The following is a 25,159-nucleotide window of genomic DNA, read 5'->3' on the forward strand; positions in this document are numbered from 1 at the left end:
TTTTTTTTTTTTTTTTTTTTTTTTTTTTTTTTTTTTTTTCTGAAACAAGATCTCACTATCACCCAGGATGGAGTTCAGTGGTGCGACCACAGCTCACTGCAGCCTTGCCATCCCTGGCTCAAGTGGTTCTCCCATCTCAGCCTCTAGAGTAGCTGAGTCTGTAGGCATGAGCCACCACATTTGGCTAATTTTTAAATTTTCTGTAGAGACAGGTTCTCACTATGTTGCTCAGGCTAGTCTCAAACTCCTGGGCTCAAGTGAACCTTGGCATCCCAAAGTGGTGGGATTACACACATGCGCCACCATGCCCGGCCTTTCCAGGTTTTTGAGCACATTTCTTTTCAAACATGAAGCATATGCATGTATGACTAGCACTTCACCATTTGTATTCTTTTGAGATATCTGGTGCTAGACAGGTTACTTCTAATTTTTATATTTGGTCTGCCCCTGATGTGCACTTGGTGTTAGTTCTTCCTTTGGTTTGGCCATTTTGCTCTTCAACCACAGCTAAAATCTACCAGTTTAAAACACACTTTCCTGTGTGTATAAGAAAAGCATATAATTCCTTTAGCTCATTTACAGCAAAATAGGAAAATATTACCTGAAATTAGCAAATGCAGAATAATCCTAACTTTAATGAAAACAAGAAAGCTGATAGCTGCTATCCAATAATTGTCCTGTGTTTAAGGGTAATTGAGCTCTTTGGAATAAATGCTGCCAATTGTGAAATCTTCAAAATTAAGCTGCAGATTTAGTCTGTAAATTCAAAGTTGGTATTTATTAAGCTAATAGAGCTGAGGCAAGAAGGCCAAGATCTGAGAAGCAATCATATCTTATGATAAAAATGCATAGGAGTTATGAGTTAGAAGATTATCATAAGAATCTCTTACTTTCTAAACTAGAGACAGATGACCTTTTGTTACATTCAGCGTCACTAATTGCCAAGGTAAGCTGTTAATGGTCCATATTTTTTACTGGATTCTCAAAATCAGTTAAACTGAGTTATTACAAGATTCATTTCATCCTAATAAAGCATGCAAAGAATATCTAATTACTTCAGTCTCTCTCCTAATTAAAAATCAATAGTCTACGTAACCTGACTGTCTTCCTCTCATTTGTGGATTTAAGTGACACCTCTTGCTGAACTTTAGAAGCAACAGTTATGGGCAGCTCGCCTTTCTTTTTAACAGTGGACCCATTCATTTTCCAAAGTCCTTAGTGAGCACATAATAGAGGATGGGTGTGCAGCAAAGATAAAAATAAAAATAAAAAAACTCAAAAATTTAAGCATATACTCTGAGCTACTCCCATTTCAGATACCTTACATTATCTCCAATCTGAAAATAAGGCTTTAAGTATATATTCTCACTACAAGTGTATAGATGGGAAAATAAATGAGTCTATGCCTATATACTCAGTAAATAAGAGCTTGGATCCAAATAAGTGCTCATATTCTACACAATAGTGTCCCTTCTCACCACAACCAGTATGATGGTCAGTTGACTTGATTGGGCTAAGGAATATCCAGATAGGTGGTAAAACTATTTCTAAAATAAAACAGAAGGAAATCACCAAAACTTGGCAAGAATTTGGAGCAATCAAAATTCCAATACACTGCTATGAGATTATTGATGCCACAATAGAATACTACCAGTATCTACTAAAGCTAAGTATATGTATATGCTCTGATCCTACAATACATATTTGATTATATATCCCAAATAAATAAGTGCATATTCACCAAAGACATGTGTAAGTGTGCCCATAGAAGTTTTATTCATAATAACTATAACTAGAAAAATAAAAAAGAAATTTAACTTAATAAAATAACAGATAAATAACTATGCTATATTAATATAATAGAATTCTGTGCATCAATGTGAATAAGTTACCCACAACTACATGCAGAAAATAAATGACTCTCATAAATGTAATTTTGAACTTAAAAAGTCAGACACAGAAAAGTATATGCTTATTAGCATATTAATGTAGAAAATTAAAACAGTCAAAACTAACTGTTAGAAATTAGAAAAAATGCAGTGAGTTGCAGTTACTAGATGGGAGCCTGAGATGTGTTTTTTTGGGAGCTGGTATTGCTTGGCTTCATGATAAGAATGTGTTACATGAATGCATTGTGAAACTTCATGAATCACTTATGATATATAAAACTCTCCTGTGTGTATATTATTGTTTAGCAAAATGTTTAAAAATACCAACTATGATCTAAAATCTGCGTAATACTAGTATGGCAGATTCAGAGAGTTAAAAGATTAGGGGAGAACAAGTACAGATGCTTATCTTGTTTGAGAGGAATGCATAGATATTAACAAAGTCAAGATCCTGATAGGAATAAGGAAACAAAAATGTGTATTTTTAAATTAAGGGTAAACAATACAAGAATGAAAATAGAATTTTGTCTTTTAAGTACAGCACAAGAAAATTATATTCATCTAATAGAAATTGTAGGTAAAGAATGAAAAAGAGAAAAGAACTTATGTATTAACTTTGTATCCTCCAGTCTTGTTAAATTTACATATTAAATCTGATAGTTTAAAATATTTTTGGTTGATCATTAGCATTTTTAAGACATTAGGTAGTCTTCAAGTATACACAACTGGACATTCTTTTTAATATATTTATAAGTTTTGTTTGTTTTGTTTTACTTCATGAACTGGGATCTCCAGTACAATGTTGATAGATGGAGCTAAAGTGTACATTCTTTCTTGTCCCCAATCTTAGGGGGAAATTAGTTAGTCCTTTACCATGAGATATGTAGTTTTATATAGCTATCTGGTTTTTGAACTTCATTAGTTGAGGAAGTTTTCTTCCATTCTTAATTCATTGAATGTTTTCTCATGAAAGGATATTGTATTTCTCTTTTATTCTATTATGGTGAATTATTATATAGATTTATTTTCATATGAAACTAATCTGGCATTCATAGGATAAACTCCACTTGGTAGTGATATATTAATATTTTAATATCATTAGTTGCTGTTATTTTGTTGAAGATATTCCATGTATATCATGAAAAATATATGTTCACAATTTTTCTTCAATAAAGGTTGTGAGATTTGTAGTATGCTCATGCATGTCTCATAAAATCTAATTAGAAACATGCATTTCACCTTTTTTAAAAAAAGAATAAATGTTTGATAAAGTCTCTGTCTTAAAGATTTATGGAATTTTCTGTTAAAACTGTCTAAAACTACAGTTGTCTTCATTAAATATATTCTATTTAATTTCTTGAGTTAGTTTGGACAATTACTTTTTATAAGATATGTATTCATTTGATCTCAATTATATTTCATTTAGTAAAGTTATTTAAAATGCTCCATTTGTAGCCTTCAAATTTTATAGTTCCTCGTTTTCATAATATGCCATTTCTCTTTCTGAATATTTTTGCTTTTCTTTAGTTGTATTTAATTAATTGTTTTTAGAGTTTTAGGCATATTATTAATATTTTTGAAGAATAAACTTCTGACGTTTTTACTGTTGTCTGTTTATTACATTGATTTATAGCTTAATCTTGACTGTTTTTTTTTTTTTCTTTTTTTTTTTGAGACAGAGTCTCACTCTGTCACCAGGCGCCAGGCCGGAGTGCAGTGGCGCGACCTCGGCTCACTGCAACCTCCACCTCCCGGGTTCAAGCAATTCTCATGCCTCAGCATCCCGAGTAGCTGGGATTACAGGCACGCGCCGCCATGCCCAGCTAATGTTTTGTATTTTTAGTAGAGACGGGGTTTCACCATGTTGACCAGGATAGTCTGGATCTCTTGACCTCGTGATCCACCCGCCTCGGCCTCCCAAAGTGCTGGGATTACAGGCTTGAGCCACTGCACCTGGCAGATAATCTTGACTGTTTTTATGCTCATACTTATTTTGAATTTAATGTGTGGTTTTTTTTTTTCTAGCTTCTTTATGTGATAATTCAAGTAATTTATTTTAACCATTTCTTCTTTTATAATGTAGGCTTTTAAACTATGAATTTTTCTTTAAACACTGTCAGCAGTCTCCCACAAATGTTTATAAGCTGTATTTACATTATCTTTCAGTTTGAGTATTTTATTTCCCTCGTGATTTTGTTTTTGATTAATGTGTTATTTAATAGTGTAGGTAATTTCTAAATATTTAAGAATTTTCTGAATATCTTCACTTTTTGATTTCCAATTTACTATTGGTGTATACACACAGAAAACATACTCTAAGATTTTAGTCTTTTAAGATACATTAAAATGTATTTTATATATTTTGATGAATGTTTCATATGCATTTGAGGGAATGTGAATTTTCAATCATTGGGTTAATGTAATATTTTTAAAATATCATTGAGGTTCAATGGTAGATCTATATTATACTCCATTTCTTGGACCATTTGTTTATCTGAGAGAAGATAGTTAAAATGATAGAGGATCTCCAGTTATGTTCTCAGATTGTCTGTTTCTTCTTTCAATTCTGTAAGTTTGCGCTTTATGAACTTGGAAGTTCTTGTTAGAGGCATGCATATTAATATTGAAATACCTTTATGATGAATTACTCCAGCTGGAGTTACTTTTACAGTTTTTGTCTTGAAATCTGTTTTCTCTGATACTAATATTTCCACACCAAGCGTGAGCCACCATGCCAAGCCTACTTATTTCTTCTTAAAGATCCAGGCTTCTATCTGGTAACACTTCCTTTTAGTCTGAAGAAACTTCTTTAGCATTATTGTAGATTAGGCCCACTGATGAAAAATTCCTCCAACATTTTAATAGAAAGAAAATATATCCATATGACTGACTCTTCTTTTTCAAACTGGCCATTACCTTTATTAAGCTTTCCCTTATTAAACCTTATTAAACCTTCCTTAAAGCATTGTGATTTGAGTGTGCCATCTGCTTCCTTATAGGACACTGATGGATACGTAAACCATAAACTCTAAGGCACATCCTAATTTCCAGGATATTAAACTATAAAACTCTTAGAATTGTTGATATTCTATAACATTTTTCCCCTACAAAAAAGTACATATTAGTATGTCAAATCAAAAACCTGCATGTGAATATTCATGGCAGCGTTATTTATAGTAGCCCAAAATCAAAACAACCCAAATGTCCATCAGCTGGTGAATGGATAAACAAAATATGGTATAGCCATATAGTTGAATACTATTCAGCAACAAAAAATAATGAATTCTAAAACATCACAAACTTCAAAAACATTATGCTAAGTGAAAGAAACCAGGCACAAAAGGCCACATATTGTGATTTGCGTTTTTCATTGGTACATATGTTCAAAAGTGAAATTGATAGGGATGGAAAGTTGATAAGTTGTCACCTAGGGTTGGAAATGGAAACAGGGATTAACTATATATAGGTACCATGGATCCTACCATGATGGCAATGGTCTAATCTTAGATTATAGTGATAGTTACACAACTTGATAAGTTTACTAATAATCAAAGGTGAATTTTATGGTGTGCAAACTGTACCTCAATAAAGTTGTTTTTGAAAAAGTAAAAAATAAAAAGAAAATATATTTACTTGAGATACATATTTGAGTGATACTTTTGCTGAATATAATGTTTCAACATTCAGCAAATTGAATATATCCTTTTATTGTCTTTGTTTCTGGTAAGAAATTAACATTATTTATATTTTTATTTTTTTATATTTATTTTCTGCCTTGTTTTGAGTTTTTCTGTTTTTTTCTTTTACTTTATGCTATGACTTTGTATATTCTACTTTGAGTGTGCTGTGCTTCCAGTATAATAAGTTAATGTTTTTCATTAAATTTGAGAAATTTTTAGCCATTTTTGGCTTCATTCTTACTCACTTATCCTTCTTAACCTTCAATTTCAAGTATGCTGGACAATTGATATTATTCAACACCTATCTGAGATTCGTTTCCTTCAATCTTTGTTCTTTTTGTTCTTCAGATTGGAAAATTTCTGTTGATCTGTCCTCCAGTTCACTTTCTATCCCTAACTTCAATTGGATGTTAAGGTCATCCTGGAATTTATATGTATTTTGTTTCTTTATGTATTTATTTATTTAGAGACAGAGTCTTACTTTGTTGCCCAGGCTGGAGTGTAGTGGCTCAATCTCAGTTCACTACAACCTCAGCCTCCTGGAAGTTCAAGTGATACGCATGCCTCAGCCTCCCAGGTAGCTGGGACTATAGGCACACGCCACCATGCCTGGCTAATTTTTATATTTTTAGTAGAGACGTGGTTTTACCATGTTGGCCATGCTAGTCTCAAACTCCTGGCCTCAAGTGATAGGCCCACCTCAGTCTCCCAATGTGTGAAATTACAGGTGTGAACCACTGTACCTGGCCAGGTATTTATTTTTTATTGTTATAGTTTTCAATTTTAGAAATTCCATTTTTTGTAGTTTATCTTGTGAAAAACCTGTTTGTTCGTTAAGCGCATGTTTTTCTTTAATCCTTGAAAACTGCCTTTTAATTGTTTACTATAACACCAGTCTAATGTCTGTGGCTGCAAAATCTATACATGTATGGTTTCTATTGATTGCCTTTTCTCTTGACTATTCACATTTTCCTGTTTCTTGAATGTGTAGAAAATTTTTATTATATGCTGATCATTGTGATAATATATTTTTCAGGCACTAGATATTGCTCGTATTCTGAAATATTTATTTTTGTTATTGTAGGCAATTCAATTTTTGGAAAGCCTTGACCTGTGTAAACCTAACTTTCTACCTGCTGTGGTAGAGCTGAGAAAACTCCAAATTGTTTTGAGTTCCTCGTTAGTTACTAGAATTCACACAAGCTCTCAATTCTGTCACTTCTGAGGATCTCACTAGGGTTTAACTTAGGCTTTGTTATTGTGGGTCAACAGTCAGTCTTAATTTAGAGTGAGGCGATTTCTTCTAAGGTTCAAGCTATGTAGCATAAGCTGAATGTCAGGATTGTTATTGAGGTGTTACAAAAGCCTCTCTATTCTGGCCGGTCCAGAGCTCTAATTACCTCTAGCAATGTCTGACTTTTAGTGTATCCATCCTTTTCTTACACCCACAGTGGCCAATCTCTGTTAAGCCTGAGGATGACCAACCCACAACTAACAACTCATGGGGATCCCTGACACTAACTTATGTCCTCTTTAGCACACAATCCTGTGATTTCTAATGTCCTGCACTACTAATTCCAATGACTTCAGATAATTTGGAGGATGAAAACAAGTCTGCACACTCAAGTAGCCCAGAAGTCTCATTCACTAATATTAATCCTAGGGATACTTTTGCACATGCAATCCTGGAATAGGGTAAAGAATATTCATTGCAACAGTGTTTGTTAGTGCCCAAATTACAGGTTTGTATGCTCTGTGGTTGAGCAGCTGGCCCACAACTGCATTTTAAAGTCTGGGGGCAAGTCAAAGATTACAAATAGTTGAGGGGAAAAAACATCCAGTGGAAATACAACAAATAGAATGACTTTCACTCTGGGAACTATAAATAATAGAACAACGTGAAAGACAATTTTTAAATAGCTACTTAAGTATACCAAATTTTATAGATAAAGTATGGAATAGAGATAATACCAGTGAAATAGCTGTGAAAATGGCTATAATCTGAATATCTGGCAGTACTAAATACGTGATAAAATGCAAAACAACAGGATTCTCCTTCATTGTTCAGACATAGGACCTGGTCCTTATCACCCTGCCTAACAATTGCATGGAATATTTGCTAACTACATTACACACGGGAGAAAAAAAAAAAACATCAATAATTGTTCATATAATAGGCAATGGCCATAAGCCAAGCAACAAGTTCAAGCCCATAAACACTAAGGAAGCATTGCTAGGACTGTAATTTATTCTACAGCTTTATCAGGCTCAGATTTTGAATTTGTCCATTCTCATGTTGCTATGAAGAAGTACCTAAGACTGGGAAATTAATAAAGAAAAAATATTTAATTGACTCACAGTTCTGCATGGCCAGGGAGGCCTCAGGGAACTTACAGTGCTTGTGGAAGTCACCTCTTCACAGGGCAGCAGGAGAAAGAATGAGAGCTAAGTGAAGGGGGAAGCCCCTTACAAAACCATCAGATCTTTTGAGAACGTACTCACTATCATGAGAATGGTATAGGGGAAACCACTCCCATGATTAATTTATCTCCACCTGATTTTGCCCTTGACATGTGGAGATTATTAGGATTCATTGTGAGATTTATTTTATAAACAAGTTTTGGGTTTTTTAATTCTTTTTCTAAGGAAAGCTAAAATTCAAAACAGATAAACACCCTGCAGTCTTACTGGTTTGGAAGATGAGGACAGATATTTGAGACAACACAACAGCTAGAAAGTAAGAGAAGAAATTCCAGAAAAGAGAGTTGCGGAGGGGGACCACAAATTCTGTGGGTGAACTGCCATATCTCTGCCTGGCCTCAGGGGCAACCCATTTAAGGTAAAAATAGCCTTTGAATTAGCTGTAGTCTTCCTTGGGTAAAACAAGACTAAAATAAATAAAACAGAGAACACAAACAAAACTAAACTAAATACTCTCCATAGAAATATTTTTAAAACAATAGCAAAATTACCACAAATACAAAGAAACAGATAATGCAACCCATTGCCAATAGAAAATGTCTGTGGAGAAGGTGGACCTAAGAAAAAACAATTGTTGCAATGGCACAGAAGAATTTTAAAATATCTATTTTAGCTGTGCTCAAGAAAGTAAAGGTAAAAATATTTATTGAATGAACAAATAGAAAAGGTCAGCTGAATAAGGAAAAACCTACAAAAAGAACCAATGAAAATTCTATAATTTAAAAATACATCATGTAAATTAAAAACTGCACTAGATAGACATACAAAATTTTGGAAACTAATAACTATATCTGCTATATTACTGAAGTTGGCTGAGCAGTCTATGTGTATGATTTGGGTAGGATAGAGGTAAAACATCTTTTCATGATAAGCGGGTAGAAGAGTTGAGTTGGAGGGATTAGTATGTTGTGAGAAAGAGACAGTGTGTCTTACTGAAGGAAATAGTTGGTATTTTGCCCACTAATAAAAGGAGAGTCATGTGTAACTAATTAGGAAAGCAGGGGAAGGGATGGTTACAATTAATAGGATAAAATGAAAAATATAAAATAACATCTAAATGAATAAAAGAAAAAAATGAAATAAATGAAAACTATAAAACCCACAAAGTAAAAGAAAAAGGAAAAAACACTAAAATAAGTAATAAACATAGAAAAAGATAGTGGGAATAAAAAATTTATCAGTCTAAATGGAATTAACTCATTAGAAACCAGAGTCTATTAGATTTGGTAAAAGATTAAAAATAATTTTGTAAACTATGAATGATTATAAGCTTTTATGATAAAAATGCCACAAGCAATTGCAACAGGAACAAAAATTGACAAATGGGATCTAACTAATTTATAGAGTTTCTGTATGGCAAAATAAACTATCAACAGAGACAACCTACAGAATGGGAGAAAAGTTTTACAAACTATTCATTTGACAAGTGTCTAATATCCATCATCTATAAGAAACTTGGACAAATTTAAAAAAATAATCCCATTAAAAAGGGTGTAAAGTACATGAAGAGACACTTTTCAAAACAAGACATACATGAAGCCAACTAGCATTTGAAAAAAAGCTCAACATCATTGATCATTAGAGAAATGCAAATCAAAACCACAATGGAATACCATCTTATATCAGTCAGAATGTCTATTATTAACAAGTCAAAAATGACAGATGCTGGTGAGGTTGTAGAGAAAAAGGAATGTTGATACACTGTTGGCTGGATTTTAAATTAGTCCAACCATTGTGGAAGAAAGTGTGGCAATTTCTCAAAAACCTAGAGACAGAAGTACCATTTAATCCAGCACTCCCATTACTGGGTGTATACCCAAAGGAATATAAATCATTTTATTATAAAGACACACGTATGCATATGTTCACTGCAGCACTATTCACAATAGCAAAGACAGAGAATCAACTTAATGCCCATCAAAAATAGACTCGATCAACTAAATGTGGTACGTGTATACCATGGAATACTATTCACGTATACCAAAGAATGAGATGACGTCCTTTACCGGGACATGCATGGAGCCGGAGGCCATTATCCTTAGCAAGCTCAGGAACAGAAAACCAAATACCTTATGTTCTCACTTATAAATGGGAGCAAAAAGATAAGAACACATGGACACACAGAGGGGAACAACACACACTGTGGACTATTGGAGGGTGAAGGGTGAAGGAAGGAGAGGATCAGGAAAAATAACTAATGAGTACTAGGTTTAATATGTGAGTGATAATCTGTACAACAAACCACCACAATACAATTTTACCTATGTAACAAGCCTGCACGTGTAATCCTGAACTTAAAAGTTTAAAAGAAGAACTATTAGAAAAAATAATGAAAAGAAAGGTTGATGCAACAGATAAATTGTAATTTCTTTTTTAATATTTGTGGCAGTGGACATTTAGTTTGCCCTAATGGATGACTTCTATAAAGAATACTGCAATAAATATCGTTTTACAATTCTTGATAACCTGCTGATGGTTTCTCTGAGGTTACATTTGTTAGATGAAATACATGATAATTAAATTTAGATTTTACAAAACAGGTTTTTAGTATAAGTATGTTTGAAATATTGCATGGGACATTCTTACACCAAAACATTTTTGCTTATCTTAAATTAAAATTTTAATAGATGTTCTGTATTTTTATTTGCTTTATCTGGAAGCCCTTTCTCAGGTATATACCTAGGAGTGGGTAGGCAGTTTCACAGAGTTTGCTTAATCTTAATTTTATGAGGCACTGACAGACTTCATGTCCAATATCCCACCACTAATGCATGAAGATTGATACTTTCCTCACAGTTTGGCAAGCACATGATATTCACTAACCTTTTAAGTTTTGCAAAACAACATAAAGTATTAAACTGCTTATTTACTTTGCATTTCATTCCTTACTAGTAAGGTTGAGATTTTCTCCATGTGTAACTTTAAGCCAATGATATTTTTCCTAGTGTGAACCACCTGTTTGTATATTTAAGGAAAAATGCTTTCCAATTTTACATAGATTACAGAAATCCATTTTTTTCAGTAAGCAGTAGAAGAAATGTTTTTGATAACCAGTTTTTGGAGAGTCATATTCTTTATTGCATCCTTGGCAAATGGCAACTCCAGCAGCTTAGTGACCATGTCTCAGCTTCTGAGATGTGTCGTAACAGCTCCTAGAAAAGTGTCTGATGCATAGCAAGCCCTCAATAAATATTTGTTGAAATAAACAAATGTATAATTATGCATATACTTTTAAATATGTGCATTGGTAGATTTTTTTCATACTGGCATGGAATCAAGTTCCTGATTAATACCATAAAGTTCTCAGAGTAAAAGGCCTGTAGAAATCTAGGTAAGTCTCATAATCAGTTAGAGCAACAAGAGGGATAAATCCACAGTATATGCAGATGCCTGATCGTTCCATCTGATTCTGTTTGTCTGTGTCCCCACCCGAATCTCATCTTGAATTTTAGTTCCCATAATCCTCGTGTGTTGTGGGAGAGACCCTGTGGGAGGTAATTTAATCATGGGGGCAGCTATCCTCATGCTGTTCTCATGATAGTGAGTTCTCACAAGATCTAATGGTTTTATAAGGGTCTTTTCCCCCTTTTGCTTGGCACTTCTTTCTCCTGTTGCCACGTGAAGAAGGATGTGTTTGCTTCCCTTTCCTCCAGATTGCAAGTTTCTTGAGGCTTCCCCAACCACGTTGAATTGTGAGTCAATTAAATGTCTTTCTTTTATAAATTACCCAGTCTCAACTATGTCATTATTAGCAGCATGAAAATGGACTAATACACCATCTGTTTGCTTGTAGTTCTCACAAATTCCTATCAACAATTCAGGAAATGCCTTAGCACTTTGGGAGGCCAAGGCGGCTAGATTGCTTGAGCTCAGGAGTTGGAGAGCACTCTGGACAACATGGTGAAACCTCATCTCTACTAAACTACAAAAAATTAGTCAGGTGTAGTGGTGGGTGCCTATAGTCCCAGGTTCTCAGGGGGGCTAAGGCATGAGAACTGCCTGAACCTTGCAGGCAGAAGTTGCAGCCTGGGTGGCACAGTGAGATTCTGCTTAAAAAAAAAGAAAAAATCAGCAACAATCTTCCCTGTGTTCGTCTTTGCCTGAACAAAGCACTAGATTGTTTTTGATGTTTGCGTGTGTGCATGTAATATTCTAACAATACTAAATAGAGCCAATAGTATTTATTTAATTTTAAGTAGAAAAGCTTTATTAAAATCATATCTTGCTCTGACAGCCAAACAGATGGCCAAGGCACTCTTTATTCCAACTTGTTCTTTGTGTTTTTGTACTCAGTGTTTCAGAATATTATTTATTCTCCTAAAAGTACCAGGCAGCTACTTCTTCCTTGTTCATTCTGTATCAGCAAACTCATATCTCATTTTATCTTACCTTCTGCTGTTAGAACTGAAGCAATTATTAGCATTTTGGCTTTTTGATACCTTTCTGTGTAGTCCTACCACGTTTGAGAGAAATCATAAAGCAAAAGTAATCCACTTTTTGTTCAGAAGACACGATACATAATATAGCTTTAATATCAATTAATCTATATTAATCTATATTTAATATCTATAGCTTTAATATCTAGTAATCAAAACCCACAATTATATATGTATGCTTATATTTATATAAATATAGTGAGCATATCCACACGTTTTTATTATATAACTTATCAGTAATTGTCATAGTGTCAATTAGTTAACATATTCAAATTATGACAAAGAAAATATCCAATATACATAAGAATTAGTTACTGTTACTGTCTTTGTTGCCAATTTAAAGGGTAGTTATTTATATTAAAAGTAAAAATTTGTTTCTTAGTTTTAGAGAAAACACCCAAATCTATAGCCACATGGAATTGCATCAACAATTTTACATAACACTTTCTGTTTAGTCTTCAGTTTACTAACAATTTTTCTATAATTTTCTCTTTTGTAATATCCCTTTGAGGTAAAGCACACATGAAGAACATGCTTCCAGGCTAGGCATGATGGTTCACACCTGTAATTCCAGCACTTTGGAGGGCCAAGGCTGTCAGATCACTTTGGATAAGGAGTTTGAGAGCAGCCTGAGCAAAATGGTGAAACCTCGTGTCTACCCTCCTACACAAAAAATACCAAATCTGGCCAGATGTGTTAGTGCATGCTATTAGCCCCAGTTACTCTGCAGGCTAATGTGGGAGGATCGCTTGAGCCTGGGAGGTGGAGGATGCAGGGTGCTGTGATCACACTACTCCTGTATTCCAGCCTGGGCTACAGAGAGAGAGCTTGCCTCAAAACAAAACAAAACAAAACAAAACAAAAAAAGAAAAAGAAGAAAAAAAAGAGTGCTTTTTTAAGTGAAAGTGATAAGATAGGTGCATTTTTTAGTCAAACATGATTATAAATTTTATGTTCAATGGTGATAGGTGTTTATGATGAGTCACCAGCAATGTCTTATGAATGTAACTTTTCAAAGACTAAATTAAAGTCATGGCTAAAAAAATTTGCAATGTAGTATGCAAACTGGTCTATACAGGAATGAAAACTATGGTTGTAACTCCTTTAGCAACCTGTTCTAACCTATTACCCAGAATATATGGCTAAACATCTGTTACACAGAAAACTTGCTTAACTGTCAAGAGAATCTTGGTCTATAAGTTTTGTTAATTAAATCATATGTTAAAATCAGGATCCATTGATCCTGCTGCATGCTAGCAGATAGATGCCCTTGTGATTCTCAAGTAAATTCTAAACATAAGAGATAGTGATTAAAATTATCCATCTGAAATTGCTGACTTAGATATATATAGATTTTATTTTTGAAAATAAATACACACAGTCTTGAATGCTCATCAGTGAAGTGCATCCTTGTGACTTATTGTTGCTGTGATTGAATATACATTCAGTATGGCTTTCCCAGGCTTCAGTCCATAAATCATGCCATAAAATAACTCTACAAGGGAGCCATCTGAGTCTCCTCAGTTTTCATTTTTCTATTTCAGTCAACTATTTCTAGCCTTAGGTGGTTTCCTTGTCAAGAAAATCGGGATGGTGTTTTATTAGTCTGTTCCAGTGCCTACAAGTGTTATTTTATCTTTTATGTTCTGTGCATTTCCTTTAGGATGAATGATGCAATTTAGTAGAGGAAATACTGGAAAATAATTTATTTGTAAACTACTTTTGACGGGTGGGAGGGAAATCAGTTGTGTTCCCCTTTGGAATCTTGTATCAGATAATACTGAAGTCTCTTTATTAGTCTTTCAATTTTAGAAGCATCTTGTTTGACTTCATAGTTTTTCTTTCTCATAAGTATAAATTCTTATGAGAGGACTTATTGAGAATTTAGAGATATCCTAATCCACATTTGGAATTTAGACTCATAAACAGTGTGATTGCCTGGAAACAATTCATCTCTTTAAAAGTAGGACTAGAATTTACACATTATTCTCTACCCAGTGTTTCTTATAATATAGTTCTTTGATGCTCTTGTATCAAGCTACTGTAATCAGAATTTTGGTGTCTTCACGGAATTCATATATTGGAAACTCACATCCAATGGGATATTAATAAAAGGCAGAACCTTTAGAGGATGATTCAGTCATGAGAGTTCTGCTCCCATGAATGAAATTTGTGTACTTATATAAGAGGCTTAAGGGAACCTCTTAGTCCCTTCTGGCATGGAAGGAAACAGAGAAAGTGCTGCTTAGGAGTAACTGGTCCTCACCAAATACCAAATCTTGGACTTCTCAGCCTCTAGAACAGTGAGAAATAAATTTCTGTTATTTATAAATTTCCCAGTCTATGGTACTTTGTTATAACACCAGTAACAGACTAAGACACAAGTGGATTCAATACTCCCTTGGCTGCCTCTAAAGCTATTAATAATGTAATAACATGAGAAGGTTTTTGAAATGGAATAATAGGTATACTATAGGATCTCCTCCAAAAATGCCCATACCTTAATCCCCCAAACCTGTGAATATGTTATGTATGTTACATGACAATGGGGAATTAAGGTTTTATATTGAATTAGTGTTGCTAATCAGAAGACTCCAAAATAAGATTATCCTGAATTATCCAGATGAGCCCAACATCATCACAAGGGACTTTAAATTGTGGAAGAGCGCTGTAAAAGACTACATTTCCAGTGAAAGGTGCAAGTTTGCGTAGTAGCTATAGGATAATGAGAAAAAATTGTTGTTTCCTGGGTTTACATTGTGGCCTCAGTTTCAACTGCCCACCTTACTTCTGTTTCTTGAGTATCTTCTAAAACCCAAGGCTCTCGATTCTTGAAACCGACAAGAACCATCAAGAAATCAGGGTTTCATGACTTACCTACCCTTATTTTTCTTACAGCCTCTTTTTTTTTTTTTTTTAAAGTCCCTGGTCATTTAGATAATGTATTATTATGTAGAAAATTTTTCCAAGTTTGAATTCATTTTCAGGACAATTATTTCACAATAACATTAGAAATGAATATTAAAGCCTTTCACTTACATTCTATTCTCAAACCAAATAGGTACATTGCAACAAGACCTTAAATAATATTTGTTTTGCATAAAAGAAGAAATGTCAGATTCTGATAGAACAGAAGTTGAATATTCCAACTCACAGTGCTAATAGAGCAGGTATATGTGCATATTTATGTGAATACTTATGAAATATTCAATTTCTCCTGTAGTTTACACAATTTTCAACCCAATCTTTGTATTTTTTTTTTTGCTTCACTGTAGGATTATGAGGAATGACAATATGCAATGTATAAAAAAAGAAAGGTAAATACAAATGTTCCATGTGTCACATTGCTTTTACAAATGCTGCTGACTTTGGAATGTATGTAATATTTTACTGTCTTCTTATTAGTTGATTTTTTTAGGCACTCATGGCTAAGAAAATGTTCTAAGTCTTGGGTGTGTAATGGTGAGAACTAAAGTTACATAATCTGCTGATAATATTGTGAATAAAAATGTAATGTACAATTACATTTTTGTTTGTAGAAATTTATATTTTGTATGCTTATTTTCATTCTGAGAAAACTTCCAAATGATACTTTTTATAGAAAATCAAACATAACTAAATAAAAAATATTAATTTTCATTTTAAAAATATTGATTTATTTTTAAATTGACAAAAATTATATATATTTTTGTGTACAACATGTTGCTTTGAAATATGTAGACATTGTGAAAAGGCAAAATCTAGCCAATTAAAATATGCATTACTCACATATTTATGATTTTGTAATAAGAACACTTAGAAATCTATTAGCAATTTAAAAAAATATAATACATTGTTATTAACGATAATCACAGTGTTTTGCAATAGATCTCTTAAACTCATTCCTCATATCTAACTGAAATTTTGTATACTCTGAATAACATCACCCTAATCCACCTCCTGTCCTCCAGTCCCTGGTAACCACCACTGTGCTCTCTACTCATATGAGTTCAGCTACTTTCGATTCCATATAAGTGATAATTGTCTTCTGTGCTTGGCTTATTTCAGTGATAATATCCTCCATGTTTCTCCATGTTGTCACAAATATCAGAATTATTTTCTTTTTAATCACTGAATAGTATTTTATTCTGTATATTTGCCACATTTTCTTTATTCATTCTTTTACCTGTTGATGGGACACTTAGGTTGATCCCAAGTTTTAACCACTGTGAATAATGCTGCAGTGAACACAGGAACACAGATTTTATTTCCGGTGGATATATGCCCCAAATCAGGATTGCTGGATCACATAGTAGTTTTATTTTTAATTTTTTGAAGAACTTCCATACTATTTTCCATAGGGGGCTGTACCAACTTGCATTCCCACTAATAGAGAGCAAAGGTTCACCTTTTGCCACATACTGTCCAACATGTTATCTATTATTTTTTATTCAGTTGATAATGAAAATGTTTTAAAATAAAGTCTCTGTGCACTTTCCATCATCAATATTTAATAAATATGTTAGTATTTGAAAAAAAATTTAATCATCCATTTATTAAAACTGTCATTTTGAAAAAATTTATTAACTGGTAATTCATACAATCTATCTTAGAATATACTCTCCTATACATTTTTTAACATAAAACACATTTAGAATTTGCTTTCCTAAGCTAGTAAATACATCAATATTTGATTGTGTAAAAGATAATTTGATATCATTGATCTGACCAATATTGTACATATAAAGTCAATTTGGAATTCATCAGTAAGAAGCTGAAAATGGTCAACTCTAATGTGTCACAAATGCTAAACTTAGATTTTCTTGTTTTTTTTCCCTAGAGATGTTGCTGTATAAAGTTTTAACTTATATCATTTCTTCAAAAGTTTTTATAATTTGGGGACCAAAACACACACAAAACCAACACTATCAATTTAATTATTAATTACATCCTATGACTTCATAGAATCAACTCCAAGCAGTTAAATGGTTCAGTTTAACAGTTTTATTCTATTTTGCCAACCCCAAAAGTAATTTTATAGATTCCAAGGGCATAAATTTAACAAATGATTACAGGAAATATATTTTCAGCATATTTAAGATATGGTAAATTATTGGAAAAATTGAAGGGGTAGTGTCGTCACTGTTTCATTGTAGCATTCTAACCATACCAATTTGAATACTTTCAGCAATACAAATTAACCTTAGATTTGTTTGTAAATGATAATTTTTTTTTTTTTTTTACCTACTGACATTTGTCTTTTGCTATTTCAGAGTGAAACCAGAGCTTTTCTGGTCATATTACTATTGAAACTTAATTAAACTTCATATGTAGCTTTATCCCTTCCTTGAACACTCGACATACTTGTTTGTGTTTAAGTAATTGATTTAGATTTTGGTTTCTTTGACTTTTTATGCATTCTTTCTTTCTTTTTTTAAATGTCTCCACATTTTACACTTCATGATCATACAACACTATTATATTTAATTCTCCTTAGGAAAATATTATTCACTTGTTTAATTCACAATGCACAGAGTGAAACCATGTAAGATGAATGGAGTAATAAAAATTATTTTAAAACTTTTTGTATATCCTATGTTTAAATCTAGTTATAGGCAGTTTAGTTGTCCTCAAGCAGAATATCATAATGTGACTTAATACTAAAATGTATTTTAGTTCTCTACTGACTGTATATCTAAAAATCTGAATAATTTCATTGAAGTAGATAAAAAAAGAATTTACCTTGAAAAACCATAAAATGAGGTGCCTTTGAGGCTTCTGAATACAAAGGAAGGATTACTTACAATTCTCCTTAAATTAGTGTAATCTTCCCATGCAGCCCACAACTGACACTTTTTCAATGTGTATTTCTCTTAATTTTATTTCAACTGTTTGTTTGAGATACTAGTGTTTACTAGCATACTGAGTTGATGGAGTAGAAAAAACACATTTTCCATATGCAGTCACAAAAAGAGATTAATTGATACCAGCTTGTTAAACAATACACTCTATTATTTAAATAAGTTTCCTGTGCCTTTTTATTTTTCTAAAATTGGTCAGTATAATTCTCAATAGGACCTATATGAGAGCTCAATCACATAAGTCAGGAGAATCTGTGGTGGGAAGGCAGGGCTGTCTCCTGTGTCAGCTGTTAACTGTTAAAATAATTTCCTCTTGGTTGGTGCAAAATTCCTTTCCCAACCTTTTAAAGTCCCTTGTGCTAACTTGCCACTCCTTCCTGAAGATTCAGGGGACCTCTCCATAATCTAAGGGAAATTTCTGTCATACCAAAAGCCATACAGTACACTTCTCTGGTGTCCGTTCAGATTGGCTGTTGCTTTTTCTCTGTGCTGACTGTTAGATGTGTTGAACAACATCCCTAGTTGTATGAGAGATGGTCCTGCTACAAGACAAATTTTATGTCACTGTTGGTGAGGTGACCCATTATCTGACATAAAATATATTATGCCTTAAAAATAAAACAATGAGAGTCAACCAAAGTTTGAGTAAATAAACCCAGAGATACATTATTGGCACATTTAGATGTTAAACGTTGATCAAAATATCTGACATTGAGCCAAACAAAGAATGTATGTCTCATTGTTTCTTCCTAAATGCAATACTGGGTCCATAGAACAATTAAGGTTGTGAGAAGTGCTTAGGTAGTTAATTAACTAAATTCTTTCAAAAGTCTGACCCATATGCCGGAGGGAATGTGACCCACCACAGAGACACAGGGAATTCTTCCACCTCCATACTTGAGCAATTCACTAGAAATTTTCAGTCCAAATCTCTTAATAACAAATTAAAAATTAATGATCATTATATGGAATTCTTTAGTTATCACTCAGAGGTACAAAAAGGTGGAACCTACAAGTCAGGAGAGAGTTGGTATTTTGAGACAATGAGAGTGAAATGGAAGGAACAGTGTAGTAGGATTTCAGCTTCTCCAGTGACTACTTGTGGACCTCTTATGATGATTTCCTTAAACAACTGGGAATGCTAATACTATTTAAAAGAGCTTTTATGGAGATTCAATATGATAACATATGTAAAATATCCAGGTTAGTGCATGCCACACTTCAATAATTCAAAAAGTGAAAGTAGCAAGGCAGGCCAACATTCAAATACAGGAAATACAGAGAACACCACAATGATACTCCTCTAGAAGAGCAACCCCAAGGCACATAATCATCTGGTTCACCAAGATTGAAATGAAGGAAAAACTACTAAGGGCAGCCAGAGAGAAAGATCAGGTCACCCACAAAGGGAACCACATCAGACTCACAGCAGATCTCTTGGCAGAAACCCTACAAGCCAGAAGAGAGTGGGAGCCAATATTCAAAATCCTTAAAGAACTTTCAACCCAGAATTTCATATCCAGCCAAACTAAACTTCATAAGTGATGGAGAAATGAAATCCTTTATGGACAAGCAATTGCTGAGAGATTTTGTCACTGCCAAACCTGCCTTGCAAGAGCTCCTGTAGGAAGCACTAAATACAGAAAGGAAAAACCAGTACCAGCTACTGCAAAAAAGAGCCAAATGGTAAAGACCAAAGACACAATGACGAAATTATGCCAACCAAAGGGCAAAACAACCAACCAGTAATAAAATCGCAGGTTCAGATTCACACATAACAATATTAACATTAAATGTAAAGGGACTAAATGCCCCAATCAAAAGACACAGACTGGCAAACTTGGATAAAAACCCAAGAACCATTGGTGTGCTGTATTCACGAGATGCATCTCTTGTGCAAAGACATGAATAGACTCAAAATAAAGGGATGGAAAAATATTTACCAAGCAAATGGAGAGCAAAAAATAAAAGCAGGGTGGCAATTCTAGTCACTAATAAAACAGACTTTAAACCAACAAAAATCAAAAGAGACAAAGAAGGGCATTACATAATGGTAAAAGAATAAATACAAGAAGAGCTATTCTAAATATATATGCATTCAATACAGGAGCACCCAGATAAATAAAGCAAGTCCTTAACCACCTACAAAGGGACTTAGATTCCCGCACAATAATAGTGGGAGACTTTAGCACTCCACTTTCAATATTAGACAGATCAGTGAGACAGAAAATCAACAAGGAAATCCAGGACTTGAATGCAGATCTGGACCAAGCAAACTTCATAGACATTAGCAGAACTCTTAGCCCCAAATCCACAGAATATATATTATTCTCAGCACCACATCTCACTTAGTCTAAAATTGATCACATAATTGGAAATAAATCACTCCTTAGCAAATGCAAAAGAATGGGAGACTGGATAAAGAAAATGTGGCACATATACACCATGGAATACTATGTAGCCATAAAAAACGATGAGTTTGTGTCCTTCATAGGGACATGGATGAATCTGGAAACCATTATTCTCAGCAAACTGACAAAAGAACAGAAAATCAAACACCGCATGTTATCACTCATAGGTGGGTGTTAAACGATTAGAATACATGGACACAGGGAGGGGAGCACCACACACTTCGGTCAGTTGGCGGGAGCTATGGGTGGTACAGTGGGGATGGGGAGGGTGGAGAGGGATAAGAAGGGGAGAAATACCAGATATAGGTGATGGGGGGATGAAGGCAGCAAACTATCTTGCCGTGTATGTACCTATGCAACAGTCCTGCATGATCTGCTCATATACCCCAGAACCTAAAGTACAATTTAAAAAAAAGTGAAAGTATTGTTATTATATATACTAATTAAGACTAATAATCATTGTTAGTTTCCTTGTCATTTGAGTATTTTCATATTTTCTTGTTAATGATGACTTTAATAATGTCAAGAACACAACAAAACAAGAAAAGATAAAATAGGAAAAGTATCAAGAAAAGAGAAGATGAAGCACTGTTATCTATGAATGCTAAAGACAGTAGCATTCAGATGAATTACCTGTCCAAGTATTGGTGAGTGGTCTGTGTGCATTGGAGAAGAATATGCATTTTGTTATTGTTTGATAAGTGCCTTTATTAGTGCATTTGAAAATATTTGTTTTTCCTATGAGTTCTTATTTTCTGTAAGAATTCTTAACAGCAATGTTTGCTCAATTGTACTGATCATTTTTAGTTACAAAACATACCTTTTTAATGGGACCCAAAGATAAATAAAATTTAGTGGATTTAATTCACTGTCCTATATTGTAGATATAAAACCAACTTAATTGAAACCATTATATGGCCTAGTTTATGTTTCTGTTTAATTTATGTTCTTCTTTGATGTTCTTGACAGCAATTTTTCTTGAATCCTTTTGTGTTCTAATGTTTAGGTATAAAAGATATGCTACTTTCATAAAATGAATTGGGTTAAGTCTATGCTTCAGAAAATTGTATAAAATTAATATTAGCTATTTTATGAAAGCTCAAAATAATTCTCTTATAAAATTACTTGGTTTCAAAATATTTTTGGAGGTAATTACTTATTCATTTAAAACAAGCCACCCAGGATATTGGTCTATTCATGATTTTCGTATTTAATGAGAACATTATATTTATTCATATAATTCTAACTGTCTTCTGCTTTAACTGGATTATCACATTTATTGTATGGTTTACTGTAGCTACATTGCTTATGTTTTTAACTGACTTGTCACTTTAAAAATATTTGTTATGTCCATTTACTGTTTTTGTTTTTCTGTCTTTCAATCAAAATTTCCAGGCTAAGTAAGATTTACTTATTATATTTCTCAAAAAAACATGTTTAAACTTTTACTTTTATCGGATCTTAACCTTCCCTGGTTTTATTCACTGGTATTTGCTTTCATCGTTTTCCTTATGTTGGTTTTATTTTTTCTACCTGTATAAACTGAATGCTTACATCAATGTATTTTTTTTCTAACTTGATATGAGGACATTTAAATTTAAGTTTTAAACTTTTGGATAATTTTGTGTATATCCTATATTATTCAATATCTAAGATTCAGAATGAGATATTTGCTATAGTTTTTGTGTACCTATCTTCAAAGGGAAGTTCATCTGACTCCAAAGTAATCATATTCTCTACTGTCCATAGTTAATTCTCTGAGGAGTAACCATTTCACCCAAGTGAGATAATATCTAGAATGGCTGAAAATAAGTGGAACAAATATATATGTATGTATGTATGTATGTATGCATGTATGTGTGTGTGTGTACATGTGTATATATATAATGCATGCAGTATTTACGTGTATGTATATAATGCATGCATATATATATACACACTTATATGTATATACGTGCATTATATATACACATAAACAATTATACATATATATTTACACACTATATATGTACACATGCACAAAAATGCATGTGTGCGTGTCTATTAGGTTTTTTGTGTTCATTATATACACTCACACTCTATAAATACACATATACATATATATATACTACATCGATATACCCATATATGCTCATAATCAGTTGTACACATATTTTATTAATATTAATGTACATATCCATATAGAAATAAGTCATATTCTCTGTGTTGTTATTTTTTAATTGCCTTTAATTGAACTTTGTATATATTCTTTAACTCACTAGTATTTACATATGGTAAGGAGTTGAGCTGAGGTTTAAATATTGACACCTAGTTATTCTTTTCTGGGGTATCATAAAATTGTGGTTAATGTTGTTTATATGATAGCTACATTTCAGAGTTTGTGTTTTAAAATCTGTATTTAGTTTTTTCAAAACACTTAATTTACAAATAAGGATTTATTATACTCAGTGTACAACATGATGATTTGATGTATGTATACATTGTGCAATGATAACACAATTAAATGAACACATCCATCACCACTCATGCTGTATATTAGATCTCCAGAACTTATTCATCTTAAAACTGAAAGTTTGTTTCTATCCCTTGACCAATACCTCCTCATCCCCATCCCCTTAACATCTAGCCACTGGCTACTACTATTCTATTCACAGCTTCTATGAATTTGACTTTTTAGATTTTACCTCTAAAGTTAGATAAAATAGTTTCTATCTTTTTTGTATCTGGCTTATTTTTATTAGCATTATGTCCTCCAGGTTCATTTATGTTGTCACCAGTGGCAGGACTTCCTTACTATGGCTAAATAATTAATATTATTTAACAATTGTGGTAGTATATACCACAGTTTCTTTACATATTCACAAAATATTTAGGGGTAAATTTAACCTGGAAGGGGAAAGATCTGAATATGGAAAACTATAAAGCATTGATAAAACAAATTTAAGAATAAATCAGAAGAGCTCGCATGGATTGGAAGAATTAATATTGTGAAAATGCCCATATGCAAAGCAAGAGATTCAGTGCAATCATTATCAAAATTTCAATGACTTCTTTTTTCACAGAAATAGAAAAAAATACAAAAATGTATATAAAGACCTCAAATAGCCAAAGAAATTTTGAGGAAAAAGAACAAAGCTGGAGGCATCGTACACCTTGATTTCAAACTATACGACAAAGCTGTAGTAATCAAATAGCATCCTGTTGACATAAAAACAGACACATAGTCCAATGGAACAGAATAGAGAGCCCAGAAATAAAACTACACATATAAAGTCAACTAATCTTTGACAAAGATACCAAAATACACAATAGGTAGAGAAAAAAAACTGTTCAACAAATGATATTGGGAAAACTGGATGACCACAAGAAAAAGAATAAAATTGGACCGCTGTTGTATATATAAAAATTAACTCAAAATGAATTAAAGACTAAAATGTATTACTACAAACACCTCTATGCATATGAACCAGTAAATCTAGAAGAAATGGATAAATTCCTGGACACTAACACCATCTCAAGACTAAACCAGGAAGAAGTTGAATCCCTGAATAGACTAATAACAAGGTCTTAAGTTGAGGCAGCAATTAATAGCCTACCAACCAAAAAAAGTCCAGGACCAGACACGTTCACAGCCGAATTCTACCAGAGATACAAAGAGGAGCTGGTACCATTCCTTCTGAAACTATCCCAAACAATAAAAAAAAAAACAGTGAATCCCCCCTAACTTATTTTATGAGACCAACATCATGTTGAACCAAAACCTGGCAGAGACACACTAAAAAAGAATATTTGAGACCAATATCTATGATGAACATTGATGCGAAAATCCTCAAAAAAAATAAATAAAACCTGGTCAACCGAATTCAACAGCACGTTGAAAAGCTTATCCATCACGATCAAGTTGACTTCATCCTTGGGATGAAAGGCTGGTTCAACATCTGCAAATCTATAAATGTAACCCATCACATACACAGAGCCAAAGACAAAACCCCGGTGATTATCTCAATAGATACAGAGAAGACCTTTGACAAAATTCAACAGTGCTTTATGCTAAAAACTCTCAATAAACTAGATATCAATGGAATGTATCTCAAAATAATAAAAGCTATTTATGACAAACCAACAGCTAATATCATACTGAATGGACAAAAGCTGGAAGCATTCCCTTTGAATACTGGCACAAAACAAGGATGCCCTCTCTCACCACTCCTATTCAACATACTATTGGAAATTCTGGCCAGGGGATTCAGACAAGAAAAGGAATAAAGGTATTCAGTTAGGAAAAGAGGAAGTCAAATTGTCTCTATTTGCAGATGACATGATTGTATATTTAGCGGACCCCATTATCTCAGCCCAAAACCTCCTTAAGCTGATAAGCAACTTCAGCAAAGTCTGAGGATACAAAATCAATGTGCAAAAATC

The sequence above is a fragment of the Sapajus apella genome, unplaced genomic scaffold (assembly GCF_009761245.1).
Source record: "Sapajus apella isolate SASKATOON/1434 unplaced genomic scaffold, GSC_monkey_1.0 scaffold55, whole genome shotgun sequence".
Lineage (NCBI taxonomy): Eukaryota > Metazoa > Chordata > Mammalia > Primates > Cebidae > Sapajus > Sapajus apella.